Here is a 9,829-nt window from a genome sequence, read left to right as displayed (position 1 = left end):
GAGGATCCGAGTTGAGTCTACGGACTTAAAGGGTTGCCACCGTGATATCGCCAATGTTGGCTCGAAATACGTAAGAAAGGGTGCGAAGCGTACCTTGCGTATGTACTTGGTGACAAAGAGTTAGAAAAGAATCCGAATCTGTGCGGTGGTTAGTGAATACCGAACGTTTTTCCGAAAAATTACGGGCTTGCCACTGTCGCGGGAGATAGAGTTTGGTATTGAGCTTGTACAGGACTACGCCAATTTCAATAGCATCAGATCGTATGGCACCAACCGAGTTGAAGGAGTTGAAGGCTCGGTTGCAAGAATTGACGGATTGAGGTTTCGCTCGACCAAGTTTCTCACCTTAGGGTGCACCAAGATTGTTTGTGAAAAGAAGGACGGAACCATGAGATTGTGTATTGACTATCGTCATTTGAATAAAGTGACGATAAAGAATAAATATCCGCTATCACGTATTGATGATTTGTTCGATCAACTAAAGGGAGCCTCGGTGTTTTGAAGATAGATTTGAGGTCGGGTTATTATCGATTCTTGGATTCGAGATTGGACGTACCCAAAGCGCTTTCAAAACGAGGTACGGTCACTACGAGTTCTTAGTGATGCCGTTCGGGCTCACTAATGCCCTATGGTATTTATGGATTTGATGAATCGGATCTTGAGACGAGATTTGGACCGGTTCGTAGTTGTGTTCATTGATGACATCTTGGTCTATTCAAGAAATGAGACCGAACATCTTTGAACACCGAGATTAGTGTTGCAAATTTTACGGATAAGCGGTTATATGCTAAGTTCAGCAAGTGTGAGTTCGGTTAAGAGAGGTTAGCTTCTTGGGTCATGTGGTATCGGCATCGGGTATTCGAGTCGACTGAGCAAAATTTCAGCCATACTTAATCGGAAGACTCAGAAATACTAACGAGGTTCAAGCTTTTTGGGACTTGCGGTTACTACCGACGGTTTGTAAAAGGTTTCTCGATGATAGCCACACCCATGACGAAGCTACTTAAAAAAGATGTTAAGTTTGAATGGACGGAAAAATGTCAGAAAAGTTTCGATCAACTGAAAACTTATTTGACTGAAGCTCTAGTTTTAGTGCAACCCGAATCAGGCAAAGAGTTTGTCATTTATAGTGACGCATCCCTACTTGGGTTGGACTGTGTATTGATGCAAGGAGGTCGAGTTGTGGCCTATGCGTCGAGACAATTAAAGCCACATGAGAAAAATTATCCGACCCATGATCTTGAATTAGCTGCCATCGTACTCGCCTTGAAAATATGGTGACATTACTTATTTGGTGAGAAGTGCCATGTGTATTCGGATCACAAAAGTCTCAAATATTTGATGACTCAAAGAGACTTGAATCTGCAACAAAGACGTTGGCTCAAGTTGTTAAAAGATTATGAGCTTGTCATTGACTATCACGGGAAAGGCTAATGTGGTTGCGGATGCCCTAAGTCGTAAATCCTTGTTTGCCTTCTGACGATGAATGTACACTTATGCATTCTATCCGACAATGTACTAGTGGCGGAATTAAAGGCCAAACCCTTGTTGACTCATCAAATTTGTGAAGCTCAAAAAGTCGATGATGAATTGGTTGCAAAACGGGTTGAATGTGTTCCGAATATGGAATCAGAGTTTCAAGTTGATGATGACGATTGTTTGAGGTTCAGAAATCGTTTGTGTGTCCCAAGAAATTCAGAACTCATTTCTATGATTCTGAACGAAGCTCATTGTAGCCGAATGTCAATTCACCCAGGGAGTACGAAAATGTACAATGACCTGAGACGCCAGTTTTGGTGGCATGGTATGAAACGAGACATTTCCGACTTTGTTTCAAAGTGCTTAGTATGTCAGCAAGTAAAGGCAGAACATCAAGTGCCCACGGGTTTGCTTTAGCCAATCATGATACCTGAATGGAAATGGGAACGAGTCACGATGGATTTTGTATCTGGCTTGCCAGTGTCGGCAAGTAAGAAAGATGCAATTTGGGTCGTCGTTGATAGATTGACTAAGTCGGCTCACTTTATCCCCGACGCACGGATTTTTCATTGGATAAGCTAGCTGAATTGTATGTTTCTCAGTTGTGAGATTACACGGGTACCGATTTCTATTGTGTCGGATGAGATCCGAGATTCACCTCACGATTTTGGAAGAAATTACAAGAAGCTTTGGGTACCAAGTCGCATTTTAGCACCGCTTTTCATCCCCAAACCGATGGTCAATCCGGCGGATAATTCAGATACTTGAGGATATGTTGAGATGTTGCATCCTCGAGTTTAGTGGTTCATGGGAACGATTTACCCTTGATTGAATTCGCACAACAATAGTTTTCGGTCAAGCATTAAGATGGCGCCTTACGAGGCTTTGTATGGTCGAAAATGCCGTACACCATTGTTTTGGACCGAGCTCGGTGAAAGTAAAATTTTGAGTGGATTTGATTAAAGATCTGAAGAAAGTAAGTATAATTCGTGAGACTCGAAAGCGACATCGGATCGTCGAGAAGTCGTACGCGGATTTAAAACGAAGAGATATTGAGTATCAGGTGGGAGACAAAGTGTTTCTTAAGGTATCACCTTGGAAAAAGATACTCAGATTTGGCCGTAAGGGCAAATTGAGTCCGAGATTCATTGGCCGTATGAGATCTCCGAACGAGTTGGCCCGATGGCGTATAGGTTGCTTTTACCCCGAACTCGAAAGGATCCACAACGTTTTCCATGTTTCGATGCTTCGACGTTACCGATCCGATCCTTCACATGTAATAAACCCCTCCAAGATTGAAATTCAAGCCGATATGAGTTATGAAGAAGAACCGATTCGTATCCTAGCTCGTGAAGTGAAGGAGTTGCGAAACAAAAGGGTTCCGTTAGTAAAAGTGTTATGGCTCAAACACGGGATGGAAGAAGCTACTTGGGAACCCGAGAACTTTATGAAAGAGCGTTACCCAAACCTATTTACCGGTAAGATTTTCTGGGACGAAAATTTCTTAAGTGGGGGAGAGTTGTGACAGCCCAAAATTGACCCTAGTCGGGAAGTGGTTTTGGGACCGCTAAACCGAGTCACCGAAATGTTTGAACGTAATATTTATTGTCTAGAATATGTATTTATGAATGTGTGAAAATTTCAAGCTTGGTTTAGTCGATTGCATGTGAATTCGTTAGTAGGACTTGTATGACACTTTTGAAAATGATAGGCTAATCTATAAGGACCTAATAGTACATGTAGTCAAAAGGAGGACTTGCATGTCAAATTTCCCCCAAGTGCTAGTGGCGGCCATGACAAGGAATCATGGGCAAAACATGTCATGAAACATGTTGGGTGAGTGTTTTATGTTGGAATAAATAAAATAAGGTGCATGAGCAATAAAAAATGAGAAAAAAATGTGTGTGTGAAGGCTTCTCCCCCTCCCCATTGCCGTGAAGGTGAGAAAGAAAACAAAAAATTTGTTCATCTTTTTTCATCCTTTTGGCCGAAAATCCCAAGGAGAAGAAAGGGTTCTTGCTCATGATTGGTTTGGAAGAGGATTAGGAAGAGGTTGGCTATCCTTGTATCTAGATTAAGGTATGTTTGATGTTGTGCCATGAGATTCATGCATGTTTTAGTTGCTAGTTTTAGTTCTAATTAGTCCATGGTTCAAAACTTTGCTATGTCATGGGGATGATAGTATGGAATGAAAATTTTGAGATAAGTAAGGTTAAACTTGATTTGGTATAATCGGCCATATGGGTGTATATGTTTGTGAAAATATATTTTCTTTGTTAACTCTTTACAATCGATTGTAGGAGTAATATTGGCTTATAAGGTTGAGTTGATTCATGATGTTGTATATTAGGATTAAAAATACTTGAGACTAGATTAACTTAATGGTGACAATACATTCGACCTTGAAGCATTAATCGAATATTGGTTGAGGTTTTGATATTTTGAACAAGGATAGTTGTGAAATGGGGTGAAAACCATTAAATTATACACATAAAAATCCAGCAAGAAGATTAAACTACTAAATGTATTCATTTTAGATCAAGACATCAAAGAGGAGAATCAAGCAAAGGCAAAGCAAAGATAATCGAGTAGTCGATTGGGAATCATTTCATCCAATATAAGGTAAGTCATTAAGCACTTATTTTGTACTAATTTAAATGGTCGTAATGTCCAAGTAATGATGCTGAATGGAATGATAAATATATATATACATGTATGTATGTGGTGATGAAAGTATTGAATGGAAAGAAAAGAGGTGAGATGTATTGAGTTATTGGTTTCGCACTAAGTGTGCGGTGTAAACATTTATGATCACAAATTGGCACTAAGTGTGTGGGTTCAAATTGTATAGCACTAAGTGTGCAAGTTTGATTATATAGCACTAAGTGTGCGAGTTCGACTATTAAGCACTAAGTGTGCGGGCTTATTACACATCCTCAAATGAACATACATGCTCTACGTGTGCGGCCTTACCGAGTCAATCATGGACAGCGGTACGAGTAAACACCTTGAGCTCATGAGGAATAGACATTTTATTTATATTTGGAATTTAGCTTGGTAAGTCTTGACCTATGTGGTGATTATACTTGAAGATAAATGCATGCAATGTCATATGGTGTAATGTATGAAATATCAAAGTAGGGCTTGGTATGAGATCAAACTGAAATGCCTAAGGAATTATAGCACAGTTTGGGTGTGGATGGAGGATTTTAATCCCGCATTAATTATTTTCTCTTATGATATATTATTACTGAACGGCAATATAATGCTTATGGCTTACTGAGTTATATACTCACTCGGTGTTTGCTTGTCGCCTATTTTAGGTTTCTTGGACTCGTCCTTTTGCGTGCTCGTGATCGTCATCGAAGTCATCACACCGGCTAGCAACTTTTGGTATCTTTTTTTGTAGTCGGTCTAGGAGAACATTTTGGCATGTATAGGCTAATATGCTTTGTTGAACTTTGGTATGTAAACTTTTAGCCATGCGAAAATGGCATAAATGTTCGGTTGGATTTAGTTCTCTAATGTTAAGTTGCAAGTCTTGGTAATTGATTTTTATGCCATATGCCATGGTTGATTATTTTGGTGTTAAAATTCATGATATGGCAATAGTGTAGTAGGGAGATGTTTGACAATGATTAGCCTTTGGTATGGCTAGTCATGATCATAATTTGTGACATGTATGATGAATCACTAGTTAGATCAAAGGGAAATCATGAAATAGGCATAGTTGCTTTAGTAACAGGTGCTGGCAGCAGCAGTGACGTGAGATTGAAAAATCACTAAAAATAGGGGAAATGAAATTAAATAATGAATGAATTATGGAATTGAAGCCCGATGAGTCTATTTTCATATAGAAGAAACGAAGCAACCATATAAGCTGTATGTTTAGAGATATTTAAGTTCTTGCGGGACAGGGCCAGAACGGTTACTGGAGTCCCTGTCCTGACTTTGGGAATTCATCATGAATTGACCAGAGATAATTCGAAGCCATGCCATATATGTACGGATTCCTTTTCGAGTCTAGTTTCTATAGAAACAAACGACATCAGTATTGAAGCCCTGTACAGGGAGATATCCAAGTCGTAATGCGCAAAGGTCAGTGTAGTCGATCCCTGTAACATGGGGGACTTCAACTAATAAACTGTACTAATTGGCCCGACCAAAAATTCTAGAAAAAAATTTGTAGATGCATATATGAGTCTAGTTTAGGGGAAAATTTACGGATCTTAATTTCGAGTTTCAGAACTCAAGATATGATTTTTAATGCGACCCGTATGCAGATTGGCAGCCTGTCTGGGAAATTTCTAGTAAGTGGCTTGAAGTCTGTTAACACCTCGTGTTCGACTCCGGCGACGGTCTCGGGTTCGGGGTGTTACAATACATATATATATGCATGTGTGATTGGATTATTGATAGTAGGGCGATAGCATATGGCTATTAGCCGAATAGCTAAAAGCACGAGGCAACAAGATAAAAATTTTACCATGTCGTTCCGTATGTCATAAAATCATTAAAATGTGAATACCAATATATGTAGCAAAGGGGTTGAATGAGTTAATTTATTTGTTTAAGCTCAAGATCCTAAAGGAGAGGCGTCCAACAAGGGGAAATCGAAGGTCATCGAGTAGCCGACTTGGAATTAATTTACCCAACACAAGTAAGTCACTAAGCGTATATTTTGTATCGATTTAAATAGACATGATGTCTATGTAATTATGCCGAATGGAATGATAAATTTATATACATGTATGTATGTGGTGATGAAAGTATTGAATGAAAAGAAAAGAGGTGAGATGTATTGAGTTGTGGATTTGGCACTAAGTGTGCGGGTATAAACATTTATGGTCATGAGATTGCACTAAGTGTGCGGGTTTTAAATTTGTACAGCACTAAGTGTGCGAGTTTGATTATACAGCACTAGGTGTGCGAGTTGATTTTATAGCACTAAGTGTGCGGACTCACTATATGTTTTGAATCACTATTGACACTTGAGTGTGCGACATTATTAAGTTGATCACGGACAGCGGATCGGGTAAGTACCTTGAGTTCATGGCTAATAGGCGCTATGTTTATATTTGGAGTTGAGCTTGGTAAGTTTTGAACCTATGTGACAATTTTAATTGAAGTCACGTACATGAGAATTATCGTGGAATAAGTGAAAGGCCATTTAGTTGTATGATTGTAACGAAAACAAAATGATGTATAAAACGCCTCAAATATCCTATTGATTAGTATATGGAATGTGAATGTGTAACTTGGTGTGAGATTGAACCGAAGGTCTAAGGAACTATGGTATAGTTCGGTTTGGATGAAGTAATTAGCATCGTTCCATTTTGTTTCCTCTTATAATAATGTTATTAATGGATGGTAGTGCATTGCTTATGACTTACTGAGTTATGTACTCATTTGGTGCTTATTGTTGCTTATTTAGTTTCTTGATCCATTTTGTGTGCTCGGGACCGTCGTCAAGTCATCACACCGCTAGCAACTTTTGGTATTTTCTTCTTAGATGGTCTAAAAGAACATTTCGGCATGTATAGGCTATTATGTTTTGTTTGAACTTGGTATGTAAAACTTTGGATAGCCATGCGAAAATGGCTTATATACGTTTTGAGCATAATGTTATAGTCATCTTGAATGTATATGTTCATTAAGAAGCATGGAAATGTTGGTAACGGTTAGCCATGGGAAGGGTCATTCATGATCACTTTTGGTATATGTATGACAAACTCTAGTTGATCCATGGAGGATCATGAAATAGGTAAAGTTGCCTTAAAAATAGATGCTGACAGCAGCAGTGATGTAGATTTGAAAAATCACTAAAAATAGTAGGAATGGAATTAAATAGTGAATAAATTATTGAATTAACCTTGATGAATCTATTTTCATAGGGAAGCAAGAAAATGATCATGTGAATAGTATGTTAAGAGAAATTTAAGTTTTTGTGAGACAGGGCCAGAACGGTTTCTGGATCCCCTGTTCCAACTTTGGAAATTCATTGTAAATTAACCAGAGATAATTAGAAGTCATTCCATATATTAATAGATTCATTTTTGAGTCTAGTTTCTATAGAAACAGACGACACCAGTATTGAAGCCCTGTACAGGGAGATATCCAAGTCGTAATGCGCAAAGGTCAGGGTAGTCGAGCCCTGAAACAGGGGAGACTTTAACTAATAAACTGTACTAATTGGCCTAACCAAAAATTCTAGAAACAAAATTGTAGATTAAAATATGAGTCTAGTTTCAGGGAAAAATCACGAAACTGATTTTCGAGTTGTGGAACGCAAGATATGATTTTTAAGGTGACAGTGACGCAGCTTGCCAGCCTGCCTGGAAAATTTTAAATGGACTGTGAAATTAATTAAGTTAAGTCTGTATGCACCTTGTGTTCGACTCCGGCAACGGTCTCGGGCACGGGGTGTTACATGTTACACATGGGTCAAATTTCATACATGAACCTTACTTCAAAATATAACTAGAAATGGATAGATCATGCTTCAAGAACTTCAAAAATGTAAAGAACAGTAAAAACGGAGCTTGAGAGCACTTACAATCAAGCTTGAAATGTTGAAAACCCTAGCTATGGAGTCCTTTTAAATTTTGGCGAAGGTGGGAGAAGATGGACAAGATTTTTGCTTGATTTTTCCCTTTTTATTCGTTTTTTAACAAAATGACCAAAATGCTCTTAAGGCATTTCTTTCAAATTGTTCCTATTCATGCCCATTTTTGTCCAAAATTTTAGAACTTGGTCAAATTGCCATTTAAGGACCTCTAATTAATAATCCAATGCAATTTCATGCTTAAAGCTTCTAGAACATAAGTTTTACAACTTATTCAATTTGGTCCCTAAAGTCAAATTGGACATCTTAGGCATAGAATTTCTTCATGAAAATTTCACACAAACATGCAATCATGTCATGGACCATCAAATAATCGTAAAATAATCATTTTTATTTTGGATTTATGGTCTCGAAACCACTGATCTGGCTAGACCTTAATTCGGGATGTTACAACTCTCCTCCCTTTTAGGGATTTTCGTCTCCGAAAATCTTACCGATGAAAAGGTTTGGGTATTGTTTCCTCACGGCCTCCTTGGGCTCCTGTGTAGCCTTTTCAACCCCATGTATTTTCCATAACACTTTCACTAGGACAATGTTTTTATTTCTCAACTGTTTGACCTTTTCAGCCAAAATCTTAACAGTTCTTCACCATAAGTCATATCCAGTCGAATCTCAACCTCTGTCAGTGAAATTACATGTGAAGGATCTAATTTATAGCGGCGTAACATAGACACATAAAATACATCATGAATCTTATCCAACCTTGATGGTAAAGCCAACCGATAAGCAACCGGCCATATTCTCTCGGTGACCTCATACGGCCCTATAAAATGAGGACTCAACTTTCCTTTCTTGCCAAATTTCAAAACCTTTTTCCATGGTGACACTTTCAAAAATACTTTATCACCGACTTGATACTCAATTTCCTTCCGTTTCAAATCTAAGTAAGATTTTTGTCTATCCGAAGCGGCTTCTAAACAATCATGAATCACCTTCACTTTCTCTTCGGTTTCCTTGACTAGATTAACTCTGTGAATCTAATTTTCTCTTAGCTCTGTCGAATACAAAGGTGTTTGGCACTTACGTCCGTACAGTGCCTCATAAGGAGCCATTTTCAAGCTCGACTGATAATTGTTGTTATAGGCAAACTCCACTAGTGGGAGGTACTTTTCCCAACTACCTTGGAATTCCAATATGCAACATCGGAGCATGTCTTCCAAGTCTGCGGATGAAAAGCAGTGCTAAATTTCAGCTTTGTACCCAAAGCTTCTTGTAACTTTTCCCAAAATCGTGATGTGAACCTAGGATCTCTATCTGATACAATTGATATAGGTACTCCATGAAGTCTCACAATTTCACCAATGTACAATTCTATTAACTTATCAAGTGAGAAATCGGTACGTACCAGGACAAAGTGAGCCGATTTAGTCAGTCTATCGACAATAACCCACATGGCATCTTTCTTTTTCAGAGTTAAAAGAAACCCTGTCACAAAATCCATAGTAATCCGGTCCCATTTCCATTCGGGGACCATGATGGGTTGAAGTAAACCTTAAGGTACTTGGTGTTCAGCCTTTACTTGCTGACATTTTCTTTAAGTCATTATACATCTTTATGCTACCCGGGTGAACTGACAAGCAACCGTTGTGCACTTCATGTAAAATATTTCAAATCAACTCAGTGTCTTTCGAAACACAAATCCTACCACGGAATCTGAAACAACCATCGGAGTCACTCAGAAAATCCTGTTCCCTCAGAAAATCTTGTTCACTCAGAAAATCCTGT

General features: G+C 38.6%; 1 long non-coding RNA gene across 1 annotated transcript; it reads left to right on the top strand.

Annotated features, from left to right (window-relative positions):
- Positions 1-4,063: 4,063 nt before the first annotated feature.
- LOC128295278 (uncharacterized) lies at positions 4,064-5,037 on the top strand. Its single transcript, XR_008285629.1, has 2 exons — positions 4,064-4,101; positions 4,803-5,037. It is a non-coding gene; the product is annotated as an uncharacterized LOC128295278 (long non-coding RNA).
- The last annotated feature ends 4,792 nt before the right edge of the window (positions 5,038-9,829 follow it).

The sequence above is a fragment of the Gossypium arboreum genome, chromosome 7 (assembly GCF_025698485.1).
Source record: "Gossypium arboreum isolate Shixiya-1 chromosome 7, ASM2569848v2, whole genome shotgun sequence".
NCBI lineage: Eukaryota > Viridiplantae > Streptophyta > Magnoliopsida > Malvales > Malvaceae > Gossypium > Gossypium arboreum.
The sequence above is the reverse complement of the archived record's forward strand: the minus strand, read 5'-3'. Positions and strand labels throughout refer to the sequence as shown.